The sequence below is a fragment of the Lissotriton vulgaris genome, chromosome 2_1 (genome assembly GCF_964263255.1).
Source record: "Lissotriton vulgaris chromosome 2_1, aLisVul1.2, whole genome shotgun sequence".
NCBI lineage: Eukaryota > Metazoa > Chordata > Amphibia > Caudata > Salamandridae > Lissotriton > Lissotriton vulgaris.
The window spans coordinates 529,329,961-529,345,319 of NC_141687.1; the positions used below are offsets into that span (position 1 = coordinate 529,329,961).

Genomic DNA, 15,359 nt, shown 5'->3' on the forward strand with positions numbered 1-15,359 from the left:
CTTGGGGAAGCCCCGGGGCGATTGATGATCGAGCGCCCCTCAGACAGGCGTAGCCCCGGGAGGAACCCGGGGCCTCAAGGAGTAGTCAAAGTGTCGATGATCAATGTGTCCTGCAATTCACACTAATTCTCGCAGCTAGCTGCGTTCTTTATCGACGCGCGAGCCGAGTGATCCACCGCCAAGAGTCACAGGCAACTTTTTGAAAATGTTCGCCCACCTGCGGGCGCAGGAGAGGCGGGAGGAAGTCGACATCATCCGTCCGCCGCCCGCGTGGCAAGACGGCCTGGGCGCCCCGTTCAAGGTTTCCCCTCTAGGAGTCAGACTGCACCGTTGGGAGGAAAAAACATTGCCAGGCGCTCGGCCTGGGCGTCCCCCCCACCCACAGGTGAGGAAGGGGGCTCCCAGTGTGACGGGAGCAGGCAGCCCCACAGCCGCCGGTCCCTCCCGGGGATACCGGGAGGGACCGCACAAGTCTTCAAACCCCTTGGCCCAGCGCATGGGACCGGGTCAAACCGGGTACCTTGCAACGAGGGAGGCTCGTTCCAACTGCATGTCATCCGTCCATCACCGGGCAGCCCTGAGCCAGCCGGCGGGCTGGCAATTAGCCTACTACCATCCTTTCCTGGGTCGGAGGCACCGGAAGGGAAGAGCCAGGTGGCTCCCCATCCCACACGCCTCACATCGAGTGGAGCCACGGCCCCCTCACAGGCCCTTGGCCCCTTCTCTTCCAGGCCACCCTGCCACACGAGAAAGGCCACTCCGCAGTAGCCCAGAACTGGGTCAGGCCGGACCGGGACTTGGGCATGGGAGAGGCCAGCCGGCACCAGGGCCTTTCAAGGGAGGAGTGGTACCAGTCCGAGGATGCACTTCCATTCGATTTCCCCCACCCGAGGGGATGTCGTGCAGAGTGAACTTTGGTTCCGTCTCAGAGAGGGACAGGGAACAGGGGCCGCCCCCCATCCCCGGTCCCTCACACGTCGGTCAGGCCCTTCCGGAGGGCAGAGGCTCTCTAAAGTCCCGGTCCTCACCCAAGCACCTCATGTGGCCGCGGACCGCTCCGCCGGCCGGGGCGCACCAGGGCAGGGCCGGGCCCTGTGCCTACAGTGTGTGCTTCCAGGAGGCAGCCAAGGGCTTCAGGCTGGCACCGTCGGTCACTCAGGCCGCTTCGCCGTTAATGATCCTTCCACAGGTTCACCTACGGAAACATTGTTACGACTTTTACTTCCTCTAGATAGTCAAGTTTAATTGTCTTCTAGGAGCTCCGCCAGGGCCGCTGCCGACCCCGGTGGGGCCGAGCCGAGGACCTCACTAAACCATCCAATCTGTAGTAGCGACGGGCGGTGTGTAAAAAGGGCAGGGACTTAATCAACGCGAGCTTATGACACGCACTTACTGGGAATTCCTTGTTCATGGGAAATAATTGCAATCATTTCTCACAAAGGTGGGGAGAGGGTCAAATCACAAACTCCACCACCTCGAACCCCCTAATAATCATATGTAAACACAGAAAGGGGTGGAGAGGACTAAACCCAATAAGGATGAAGAGAGAAGCTGTGTCACAAATGTGTGTTTTGAAAAACTGCTCTCACACTCACACAAATGTGTGTGACATGCTTCATCATCGGGTCTGCTTACAAATCGCCCCTGCGTAGCCACGCAGGGGGTGGACCATAGGGAGGGGGAAACACAAAACACATAAACAGGGACAAACACAAATATGAGTAACAGTGCTCACGACAAAAAGTGTTACCCATAAGACTGGGTATAGTGACTAACAGGGATCACAACAAAATGTGTTACTCTATCAGACTGGGTATAGTGATAGACAAAAGGTGCAGTTAGGTAGTGCTTGTTAAAACTGGCTCATGGATACCTGTTCACCCTTTATTAGTAGGTTCCAAGGTCAGGATTAAAATGAGTGAAGGATGAAAAGTGTTTAGGCAGGAAATCAAGTTCCGAAAACACTCCTCCTTAGACTGCGGTGATCAACATGTTTCGACCGTATTAAGGTGCCCTCGATTTATTAAGTCACACCGGTTTTCATCAGTAAATCTATCTGTCCAAGTCTGAATTCCCCTCTTACGAGTTTATTGTTTAATTAGGCTCGTACTGGCGTCAGGCAGGGGGAGCTCCAAAGAACACAACTGTTCCAATGGTGTCTCCAGCACAACTCGTGCCCGTTTGAAGTGCTGGAGACACCATCAGAACAGTTGTGTTCTTTGGAGCTCCCCCCGCCTGACGCCAGTACGAGCCTAATTAAACAATAAACCCATAATGACATTCCATGTTGGTGGAACTACCCTCCACGTGGGTTTCCGCTATACTGCCAGATTGAGGTAAGAGGGGAATTAAGACTGGAACAGATAGATGTCCTGATGAAGACCGGTGTGACCTATTAAATCGAGGGCACCTTAATATGGTTGAAACAAGTTGACCACCGCAGTCTAAGGAGGAGTGTTTTAGGAACTTGATTTCCTGCCTAAACTATTTCATGCTTCACTCATTTTAATCCTGACCTTGGAACCTACTAATAAAGGGCGAACAGGAATCCATGAGCCAGTTTTAACGAGCACTACCTAACTGCACCTTTTGTCTATCACTATACCTAGTCTTATGGGTAACACTTTTTGTCGTGATCACTGTTAGTCACATTTGTATTTCTCCCTGTTTATGTGTTTTGTGTTTCCCCCTCCCTATGCTCCGCCCCATGCGTGGCTACGCAGGGGTGTTTTGTAAGCAGACCCGATGATGAAGCATGTCACACACATTTGTGTGTGAGTGAGGGCATTTAAAACACATGTTTGTGCCACAGCTTCCCTCCTCATCCTTATTGGGTTTAGTCCTCCCCACCCCTTTCTGTGTTTACAAATAATTGCAATCTCCATTCCCTATCACGAACAGGGTTCAGCGGGTTACCCGCACCTGTCGGCGAAGGGTAGACACACGCTGATCCGCTCAGTGTGGCGCGGGTGCAGCCCCTGACATCTAAGGGCATCACAGACCTGTTATTGCACGATCTTGTGTGGCTGAACACCACTTGTCCCTTTAAGGAGTTGGACGCCAACTGCTGGGGGTCACGTAACTCGTTATCATGGAGGAGTCTCGTAAGTTATCGGAATTAACCAGACAAATTGCTCCACCAACTAAGAACGGCCGTGCACCACCACCCACAGAATCAAGAAAGAGCTATCAATCTGTCAATCCTTTCCGTGTCTGGGCCGGGTGGGGTTTCCCATGTTGAGTCAAATTAAGCCACAGGCTCCACTCCTGGTGGTGCCCTTCCGTCAATTCCTTTAACACCTTCGCTGCTAGGCCTTTTCCCCTCTTGTGCTAAGCCTTTTTTTGGCTATTTGGGGTAGTGCACGCTTAGGCCCCTGTAACTTTTTGACCACATAAGGTATCCATGACAATTTTGCATCCTTTTCTTCCAACATCATGGGGATTCTAAAGGTACCTAGGGTTTGTGGATTCCCTTATAAGGGTCCCAGAAATTAAGCAAAATACAGTAAAAAAGAAATCTGAAAAATGGGAAAAATAGACCGCAAATGAAAGCCTCTGGGTTTTTCCCTGCAAATGTTATCAAAAAAGGGTTTGTGGAGCTGAAATCACCATTTTCCAGCTTTAGGGAATGTCAATCTTTTGTCAGAGAACCAACATTTTTCATACAATTTTGGCATTTTTCTGGGACATAGCCTATTTTTGATATTTTTTTAGTGCTTTCAACCTCCTTCCAGTTAATGGTAAAAATGAGTTTGAAAGCAATAATGGATCCTGTAAAGCTATACATTTTACAAAAGTAGACAAAATTCTGAATTTAGAAAAGGGTCATTTGTCTAAATCCATGAAGGTTTCTTTATAGAAACTAACAGTTAAATATTTGAAAAATTGAAAATTAGTTGAAAAAAACGTCCTTTTGTGTCTATGTGTAACTTCTTGTAATGATGACCGCTCTTTTAACGCAATATACTGTTACATCTGCTGGACATTCCTGGTTGTAGGGATATATAGGACTTGTAGGTTCACCAAGAACCCGATGTACCCAGAGCCAAAAACTGAGCAGCAACTTGCGATGGTATTTTATTATGTACTGGGTATAGAGCAATTATTCTGGGAAAATGTATACATGGAAAAATTGGTATGAAAGACACCTATGTATTTCTGAAATGAGTACAAATTAGAGAGTTTAGAAACAGTACATATGTGCACATTTTCAAAATTGGGAATACTGATACTAGCATGAGAATTATTGGTCATTTTTCAAAATAACTTCTTTTTTACACAATGGCTTTCATTTGGAATGAAGGAATCCATGAAAAATCAAAAGGTAATAACAGTTGATTTACAAATCTGAATTACCCTAAGTCTCCCGATAAAAATGATACCTCACTTGTGTGGGTCGGCCTTGTGCCCGAGACAGGAAACTGCGCAAAACGCAACGTGGTCACACCTCAATCTCGCAGTGAAAAATGACCCATTTTTGGCAGATTGCCTAGCTGTAGTTTTTGTACCCTAGCTCTGCCGGCACCTAGGGAAACCTAGAAAACCTATACATTTTTGAAAAGTAGACACCCTGGGAAATCCAGGATGGGGTGACTTGACTGCCTCCCACCAGGTTCTGTTACACAGAATCCCTTGCAAACCTAAAAAATTGTCCAAAAAAACACTCTTTTCCTACATTTCTGTGGTGGAAAGTTATGGAATCTGAGTGGATCCACAAATTTCCACCGACCACGCGTTCCCCAAAGTCTTCTGAGAAAAATGGTTCCCCACTTGTGTGGGTCGGCCTGGTGCCTGCGACAGGAAACTGCGCAAAACGCAACGTGATCACACATCAATTTCGCAGTGAAAAACTGCCTTTTTTGGCAAAGTACCTAGCTGTAGTTTTTTAACCCTAGCTCTGCCGGCACCTAGGGAAACCTAGCAAACCTATACATGTTTGAAAACTAGACACCCAGGTTAATCCAGCATGGGGTGACTTGACTGCCTCCCACCGGGTTCTGTTACCCAGAACCCCTTGTAAACCTAAAAAATTGTCCAAAAAACACACTTTTCCTACATTTCTGTGGTGGAAAGTTCTGGAATCTGCGTGGATCCACAAATTTCCACCAACTGTGCGTTCCCCAAAGTCTTCTGAGAAAAATGGTTCCTCACTTGTGTGGTTCGGCCTAGTGCCTGCGACAGGAAACAGCGCAAAACGCAACGTGATCACACCTCAATTTCGCAGTGAAAAACAGCCTTTTTTGGCAAAGTGCCTAGCTGTAGTTTTTTAACACTAGCTCTGCCGGCACCAAGGGAAACCTAGCAAACCTATACATTTCTGAAAACTAGACACCCAACCCAGTTTAATCCAGGATGGGGTGACTTGACTGTCTCCCACCAGGTTCTGTTCCCCAGAAACCCTAAAAAAACATATTTTCTCCACATTTCTGTGGTGGAAAGTTCTGGAATCTGCGTGTATCCACAAATTTTCTTCCACCCAGTGTTCCCCAAAGTCCTCCAAGAAAAATGGTACCATGGCACCCCACTTGTGTGGGTCAACCTAGTGCCTGCGACCGAAAATGGCACAAAACGCAATATGGTCACACCTCAATTTCGCAGTGAAAAATGACCCTTTTTTGGCAAAGTGCCTAGCTGTAGTTTTTCAACCCTAGCTCTGCCGGCACCTAGGGAAACCTAGCAAACCTATATATTATTGAAAACTAGACACCCAGGGAAATCCAGGATGGGGTGACTTGACTGCCTCCCACAAGGGTCTGTCACCCAGAAACCCTTGCAAACCTAAACAATTGACAAAAAACACACATTTTCCCCACATTTCTGTGGTGGAAAGTTCTGGAATCTGCGTGGATCCACAATTTTCCTTCCACTCTGTGTTCCCCAAAGTCTTCCAAGAAGAATGGTACCCCACTTGTGTAGGTCGGCCTAGTGCCTGCGACTGGAAACGGTGCAAAATGCAACATGGTCACACCTCAATTTCGCAGTGAAAAATGACCCATTTTTTGCAAAGTGCCTAGCTGTGGTTTTTGAACCCTAGCTCTGCCGGCACATCGAGAAACCTAGCAAACCTATACATTTGTGAAAACTAGACACCGAGGGGAATATAGGAGGGGGTGACTTGACTGCCTCCCACAAGGTTCTGTTACGCAGAATCCCTTTCAAACCTAAAGAATTGACAAAAAAAGACACATTTTCCCCACATTTCTGTGGTGGAAAGTTCTGGAATCTGCGTGGATCCACAAATTTCTACCCACCCCGCGTCCCCCAAAGTCTTCTGAGAAAAATTGTATTTCACTTGTGTGGGTCAGGCTAGTGCCTGCAACAGGAAACGGCGCAAAATGCGACGTGGTTGCACCTCGATTTCGCAATGAAAAAGGGGCTTTTTTTTGCAAAGTGCCTAGCTGCAGTTTTTTAACCATAGCTCTGCCGGCACCTAGGGAAAGCTAGCAAACCTATACATCTTTGAAAACTAGACACCTAGGTGAATCCAGGATGGGGTGACTTGACAGCCTCCCACCAGGTTATGTTACCCAGAATCCCTTGCAAACCAAAAAATTGACAAACAAAAACATTTTCCTCACATTTCTATGGTGGAAAGTACTGGAATCTGTGTGGATCCACAAATTTTCACCCACGCTGCATTCCCCAAAGACTTCTGAGAAAAATGGTACCTCACTTGTTTTTGTCGGCTTAGTGCCTGCTACAGGAAACGGCACAAAACGTAACATGGTCGCACCTCAATTTCGCGGTGGAAAATTGTCCTTTTTTTGCAAAGTGCCTAGCTGTAGTTTTTTTAACCCTAGCTCTGACGGGTTGGTGATGGTGGTGCATTGGCGTGCCCGTTTTGGGCATCCCCCACCCTAAAAAAAGTCAAAAAACAAAACCCTGGTGTTTAGTGGGCTTTCTGCCCCCCCAAAGGGGCAGATTAGGGACCAAACCCCCCTCAGGGGGGGCAGAAAGACTGTAATGATTCTGGGGGGGTGGGGTCATGGGCATGCCCATTTTGGGCAGCCCCCACCCTTATTTTTACTCTCTTAGAGAAACCCTGGTGGGGCAGAACAGGGGCCTATACCCATCGGGGGCAGAATGACTGTAACGATTGTGGGGGGGTTGGGGACATGGGCATGCCCATTTTGGGCAGCCCCCACCCTGAAAAAAACTTCAAAAAAGAAATCCCTGGTGTTTAGTGGGCTTTCTGCCCCCCCCGAAGGGGCAGATTAGGGGCCAATACCCCATCTGCCCCCCTGGGGGGCAGAAAGACTGTGACCATTGTGGAGGAGTGGGGGCATGGGCATGGCCGTTTTGTGCAGCCCCCACCCTTATTTTACATTCATTTGAAAATCCCTGGTGTCTAGTGGGTTTTTTGCTCCCCTGAGGGGGCAATAAGACTAAATTGCGCCAAATAGAATTGGGGGGGGCAAAGGCCCTTGTACAAGGGGCCGCTGTCCCCTGCCTGGTGTCTAGTCAGTGGATCCCTGCTTGGGGATTGCCCTCCTGTGGCGATCCCCAAGCAGGGGAGGGGTACCATTGGAAATGGGAGATTCTCCCCTTTCCAATGATACCTCTCCCGTCTTTCTATGTGCTCAGGGGACCGAGATCACTTCCTGAGCACGTAGAAAGGGAAACTGAAATGAGCATCTTGGGTCATTTCAGTTTCGGTTTCACTGAAATGACGTCAGCGCGACGTGCGCGCTGATCGTCATTTCATGGAAACCAGAGGGGGAGCCTCGGGAGCTGGGGAAGCTCTTCTCCAGCTCCCGAGGCTTTGGGGAAGAAAAGGGAATCCCTCTGGTGCCCGCAACAGAGGGATTTCCTGGGGTGGGTGTCATGACGAGCACACAAGCACTGTGTGCCATGACGAGCTCAGCTCGTCATGAGCACCCAAGGGGTTAAGTTTTACCTCAGCAGCCATACTCCCCCTGGAACCCAAAGACTTTGGTTTCCCGGAACCTGCTCAGCGGGTCATGGGAATAACACCGCCGGATGGCTAGTCGGCTTCGTTTATGGTCAGAACTACGACGGTATCTGATCGTCTTCAAACCTCCGACTTTTGTTCTTGATTAATGAAAACATTCTTGGCAAATGCTTTTGCTTTGGTTCGTCTTGCTCCGGTCCAAGAATTTCACCTCTAGCGGCACAATACGAATGCCCCCAACCGTCCCTCTTAAACATGGCCCCAGTTCCGAAAACCAACAAAACAGAACCGGAGTCCTATTCCATTATTCCTAGCTGAAGTATACATGCGACTGGCCTGCTTTGAACACTCACATTTTTTCATATTAAACGCTTTGGACCCCCAGGACACTCAGTCAAGAGCATCAAGGGCTCGCCGAGAGGCAGGGGCTGGGACAGGCGGTAGCTCGCCTCACTGCAGACCTCCAGCTCGATCCCAAGATCCAACTACGAGCTTTTTAACTGCAGAAACTTTAATATACGCTATTGGAGCTGGAATTACCGCGGCTGCTGGCACTAGACTTGCCCTCCAATGGATCCTCATTAAAGGATTTAAAGTGTACTCATTCCAATTACAGGGCCTCGAAAGAGTCATATATTGTTATTTTTCATCACTACCTCCCCCGAGTCGGGAGTGGGTAATTTGCGCGCATGCTGCTTTCCTTGGATGTGGTAGCCGTTTCTCAGGCTTCCTCTCCAGAATCGAACCCTGATTCCCCATTACCCGTGGTCACCATGGTAGGCACAGAAAGTACCATCGAAAGTTCATAGGGCAGACATCAGAATGTATCGTCACGGGGACGTGCGATCGGCCCGAGGATATTTAAGAACATGACATAATACATGAACATAATTTACAGTAAACTCATATATGAAAAGGATGGGATTCCAGGAGTTGAAATGAAAGAAATCCATACATTAACAGGATACCTTATACTAGATACCAGTGTTAAATTACCATTTACTCAGCACCCACTAAAGATGTCTCTTCATGCTTCCTGATCTATTTTTTGGGAAGACACGATTTCCGTGTGAATAAAGGAACTCTATCTTGTTACACAGTTTCTGAGAAACCTCTACTGTGGAAATAGTGACAAGTCTGCAGATTTATGCATATCTGCCATCCTTTCGTTTGTAACGCTTATTTGGAGTTCCAAAGCTACTGAAAATTTAGGAGCTGCTGATCGGACTACTTTCTCAGATTTACACACCTTTAATTTGAGTACTGACAAGGAACCTGCAGCATTCTGAAACTATAGAGCCACAATTGAAGCATCCTGTTGGGCTCATCTGCCACCAAAATAAGCCTTGAGGAAGTGAAGGTGGTGACGAAACGCGCGTTGGCTGATTCTGTGCTACCAAGTCAAGAACTAAAACTTTCATAACATCAAATGAAGCTGTGTTTTTTCCAAATGCTAAGACTGTTTATAATACAATGTATATGCCTCTGATGCAATAAATCACTGTTTAATCATTTGATTCTACTTTATCACTTAAACCCTGCTTTGGAAGTTTTCTCCTATCATCATATGTTATTTTCTTTGCTAGTCTAAATCCATTTATGAATTGTATTTATATTACTTAGAGTGCCGGGGTTCAGTCTTTCTTGTATTCTGAGCAAGCCACTGTTTGACTTGCTCTAACCGATATTCTGGGTAGTGGGATATCTTACCCTGAGTGGCACTTACCAAAAACTGTTTGATTGTGACATAGTGATAGCCGATGTGTACCCCTATCTGTTAATACCTTGTTTGAAGTGCGACATCACACCCACCACTACCGTGTGCGGTTGTTTATATTACCATTAACTCTGTTTCTGCTGATATGTGTTCAAATCAAGGTGGACATGGAAGGAGACATGCATGGGACAATGCACCTGTAACTGTGGGTGAGGTTTAAAGCATACATAAGGGGTGTATGTATTGCTAAACATGCTGGAGTACTCAGAGACCTGTGCATAACACTGTCCCACTTAGAGCGCGACCTGGCAGTAACCGATGATGAGAAGTGAGGAATCAGGCGAGAACCAGTCTGATAGTATCCTCCCCTTGGTGTTGCTTCCGTGAGGTACTGCCAACCTTCCCTCCCCCTTTTTTTCACGTTGGGAAGATAGGGGTCACATATAGCGGCTTGGTGGAACGAATGGACACACACAGGCGACTGTGCCAGGTTCCAAACTGCAACGGAGTGCATAACTGCATAGACAGAAGGTAGATGTTTCCTCTGTCATTGGACAATAAACTGTGTTGTAGCCATAGAGCTTATCAGGGGTAGGCCACTGTTGTATAAGAGACTTAGACAACACCCAGATACATACCCACAACCCTGACACAGAGGGGAAACACTTGGCCATTCTCAGAGATTATAGGAACACTGCTGACCGGGAGATACTTTTTATGGGCAAATACCAAACTGCTAAACGGTATGTGGAAGGCGAGAGGCCGGGGCGGGTGCTAGTCCAGATGCTTCGACCCCCACACAGTAAAGCCTTCCAAAACGGGGATTGATCACACCGCCCAAGAATCCTATTTGTCTGAGATTGCGTTAGTATATCTCGAAAAGAACATGCAAGATTTCTTACCACGGACGGCTGAACGGAATTACACCAAACTTGGCAAAATGGTAGGGACAGGTATACAGTAGTGCCTTTTCTATATTTGGTGAAAATCCCTCCAGTAGTTGTTGAGAAAATTGAATTTGAGCAAATTATATATCTATATGCGCTCACCGTACGCGCACCGTACGCATACAGTATGCGTACCGTACGCGTACGTGCGCGCACCCTTACGTGCGCGAGCGAGTTTCTGATTGGCTGGCAGTCGACTGTCAACATTCCAAACTGTCCAAACCAGGAAGTGTTGGCCACCATCTTGTTTTTCAGGAGAACTGAGGCACAAGAGAGCCCAAAACAAGATGGAAAACACGAAAAGGACCCCCAAGGGCAAAAAAAAATCAATAAAATCGCGGGGTACGAGTACGGTACGCGTACCGTGCACGTACCCCGCAATTTGAAAAATAAATAACATTTTTTGCACTTGGTGGTCCTTCTGGGACCCCATGAGAAGGGCTAGGGAGTCAGGGGGTCTCAACCCTGCCCCCTTTTCGCGTTTTCCACTCTTGTTTTGTGCTCTCTTGTGCCTCACTTCTCCTGAGAAACAATATAGCTGCTCAGGTGGTCCCAGAAGGATAATAACATATATAAATGTTATCCGCTAATAGAATTAGCATTTAGAAAACCTTTGAAATTTATTGAAAAAAAATATAGGTTTCACGCCTGATATAGTTAGGAATTAGCATTTAAAAAAACCTTGCAAATTCACTGAAAAAACCAGAGGTTTCAAGCCTTATATAGTTAGGAATTAGCATTTAAGAAACCTTGCAAATTCACTTAAAAAACCATAGGTTTCAGGTCTTATATAGTTAGGAATTAGCATTTAAAAAACCTTGCAAATTCACTTAAAAAACCATAGGTTTCAGGCCTTATATAGTTAGGAATTAGCATTTAAAAAACCTCGCAAATTCAATTAAACAACCATAGGTTTCAGACCTTATATAGTTAGGAATTAGCATTTAAAAAACCATTGAAATTGGTCCTATATAGTTAGTTGTACTAACTATATTTCGCTCACCCGCAATCCACTGCGGATGATGTCACATATTACATCTTTCAAGACATGGTCAGTGACATCACTGATGAAATCACTGATGACATCTCAAATGACATCACTGATGACATCACTGATGACTGATAACTATATAAGGCCTGAAACCTATAGTTGTTTAAGTGAATATATACATATATATATATATATACATATATACATATATATATATATGTATATATATATATATATATTTATTTATTTTATTTTTTGACAAAAAGAATAAAAGACTATGAAATGGGAATTAGAACACGAAACGAAAACAAAATAAATTTCAAAGAGATGTGCAAGACTACCTCACAGGCAGAATATTGACTTTTGCTAAAAAATGTGTTGCAACGCGGAAAAGACTGGCGCAGAGAAATGGAGGTACCAGTAATGTCGACATTGAGGAATCGGAGGTTGATCTATCTGATGGAGAACAGGTAACAGCTCCAGCCACAAAGGAAAAGGCGCCAGAAAAACCTTTTTTCGACGAGTACCAGGTCATAAAGGAGACTCGCCAAAGACCACAACAAAGGAATCATCCAACCCAGCCAAATCAAAGAGGAGGACGAGGCGGGGCAAGAGGGGCAAGAGGAGGCACACAGACAAACACTTCACCGATGGTGATACGGAGTGCATCAAATCGCAGGAGACGATAATAATAAAGGAGGACAACAATGTGATCAATCTGTCAAAAAGAACACTCACAGATTTTGAAATTAATGTCCTTAAGAAAGCATTAAGCTTCTGCCCTACAAGCGAGTTTGACCTGGTACACACAAAAATCGATCTATTCAGATACATAAGAAAATTAAAATTCAAAAAAATCTTCTCGTTACATCCAACCAGCGCGGTTATGGGAATGCGTCCGGTCGACACCACGGAAAAACTGACAGATGAAGATACAAATGTTTTGGCAGAATTCCTGTTGACCCCAACACAAGATATTCAAAAAGGAGGTTCACTGATGAGCCAAACAAACGGTGTATCTGTTCCAATCGTACAAATCAGAGAACCTAGCAATTTGAAAAATAAATAAAAAAAACTGCCTAATGCTGCTCATGACGCAATAGACGTTTTTAATTAAGCTGTGTTGATGGATTTGGAGAGGATGGCAAAAGTGAAAATGGACATGAAAACATCAAATATCTCAAGGAGGGAATGGGAGGCGATCAAGTCTCTAAAAAATGACAAAACAATCGAAATAAAACCCTCCGATAAGGGCGGGAATATAGTGATCATCAGTAAAGAGAATTATGAACAAGAAGCACTAAATAAACTAAAAGACACTGAGTGCTACATGACTATAAAAAGAGCGGAGTATGCCAAAAGTATAACTGAGTACCATTTAATGTTGGATAAATGGAAAAATGAAGGCATGCTCAACATGGAAGAATTCTTGTTTTTGAAATGTGAGGCACCTGTATTACCCACCTTTTACCACCTCCCCAAAATCTACAAAAATGTGAAAAGACCACCAGGGCAACCGATCGTATCTTCGATTGGAAGTAATTTAGAGAATACATCCCGCTTCATTGACTATTTCCTTGCACCTATAGTTAAAGACCTACCCTCATATGTGAGAGACAGACAAGATTTTCTCCGTATGATGGATAATATATCTTGGGAGCCCGCATGCTTTTAATCACGCTGGACGTTGTAAATTTATACACATGTGTAGAACATGAATATGGTCTAGCAGCTACTAAATGGTTCCTGGATAGGAAGCCAGAGAAATATCGTACACACAGTAGCATGATATTAAGCATGATGCGTTTCTGTTTGTTCAATAACATGTTTCTTTTTGCAGTCCAAATGTACAAACAAATCAGGGGTACTTCCATGGGCTCGTGCTTCTCCCCTAGCTATGCGAACTTGTTCATAGGCTGGTGGGAGAAGCACGAGGCATGGGGAGGAACCAATGAGGCTTGGAGTAATAATTTGTTATTGTGGAGTAGGTACATAGATGACCTTCTTATAGTATGGCGAGGCGATCAAACCTCGGCTGAGGCACACATCGCGGCTCTAAATGACAACCAGTGGAACTTAAGATTTACCAGCACAATAAGTACTACGAGTGTTTGCTATTTAGATTTGGAGGTTTTTGTAGAAAACAGGACCCTCCAAACACGCCTCTATAGAAAGCCCATAGCGGGCAACGCCGTGATGCACGCGGCTAGCTACCATCCTAAGAGCCTTATAAATAATGTCCCATACGGAGAACTTTTACGATTAAAGAGGAACTGCTCTGTAAACAACAGAAGCAGGTGAGAGGTTCAAGAACAGGGGATATTCGACCAACCTGTTTAATCAAGCAGCAAAAAAGGCGTCTGTCCTTAATCGGAGGGATCTCCTGGTAGCCAAAGAAAAGCAGAAAGAAGATGAACATGTAAGAATGATCACAACTTTTAATAACAAATCTGGTGATCTGGTCCGCAGCTTCCAAAAGAATTGGCACATCTTAACTACTGATAACGTCTTAAGAAAGCATCTGACAGACAGGCCTTTAATAACTTACCGCCGCTGTCAGTCGTTATCAGATCACCTGGTCCGCAGCCACTTTTCATCCAAGCCCCAACCTACATCTTTAACTAATACAAAGGGGTTCTTTCCTTGTTTAAGATGCAAGGCCTGCAAAAACAGCAAAAAAGTTTCAGAGTTCCCAGGTAGATCAGGGGAAGACAGACTGAATAGAAAAATAAAACATCTCCTCAACTGTAACTCTGAGTATACTATTTATTGTCTAGAGTGCCCATGCAAGAAAAGATACATCGGGAGCACCATTAATGCTACAAAGCTGAGGATCCTAGAGCATATGAGATCTATCGCAAATAAGAATAAAAACTACTCGGTCGCTCGTCATTTCGCTGAATACCACCAGAGTAATAGAGATCACCTCAGCTTTTATTGCATGGACCAAGTATCCAAAACAGAACGAGGAGGGGACAGAGAGAAATCAATCTGAATTTTAGAGTCAAAATACATAATTGACCTAAAGACCATGACACCTTGCGGACTGAACAATGATGAGGAGATGTGGGTGCATCTATAAATGGACACATGGGATAATGTGTACCTTGGTTCTGTCTTTGTTGCAGATATGTCAAACATGTTTAAGAAACGAAAACAAACAATGAAAGTCTCCCAACCCTCAAGTCCGAGGTTATGCTGCAGCTCTTTAGCATTTCTAATAAAAAGTAATTTTTGCCCATACAGGGCTACACAAAAGAAAAAAACAAATAAAAAAGTCAGGAATAGAACAGTTGACCTTACTTACATAAAAGACTACACTCGGGGATTCATCCCTGGATGCAACACTATAATAACAAATAGATCAGAACAAATGTTCCATTAGTCACTGTTAAAATCGAAATCTGACTTAAAAATTTTTTAGTATGTACACAAATCATAAATGTTTGTTGTTCTCAATGAGTTTTAATTTATGCACTTTAAGCACTTTATTTTGAATTGCCATTCAAAGTCATTGTGAATGTATGTGTATATATACACTCCAAGATGGCCACCGCCTTTTTAATGTATGAACCTTCTTTTATGTTGATGAATTAATGCAGGTCAGGTGGGCTTTAAAATGGCAACTATTCACAAACACAAACTGACCCTGATAAAGCTTCTATAGCGAAACGCGTCTGTCTGGGGTGAGGGGGTTTGCAATAAAGAAATTCTGAACATCGGATTACCTGTGTGCTTGCCGTTTTTCTGACGACACAAAGTTGGATCGTGTTACACTATATATATATATAT

At 45.1% G+C, this 15,359-nt stretch overlaps 1 non-coding gene and 1 pseudogene across 1 annotated transcript; both read right to left on the bottom strand.

Annotated features, from left to right (window-relative positions):
* Positions 1 to 33: 33 nt before the first annotated feature.
* On the bottom strand, positions 34 to 187 carry LOC147730697 (5.8S ribosomal RNA). The gene has a single exon (XR_015308972.1). It is a non-coding gene; the product is annotated as a 5.8S ribosomal RNA (ribosomal RNA).
* Positions 188 to 7,868: 7,681 nt separating this feature from the next.
* On the bottom strand, positions 7,869 to 9,040 carry LOC147730698 (18S ribosomal RNA; annotated as a pseudogene).
* Positions 9,041 to 15,359: the final 6,319 nt, after the last annotated feature.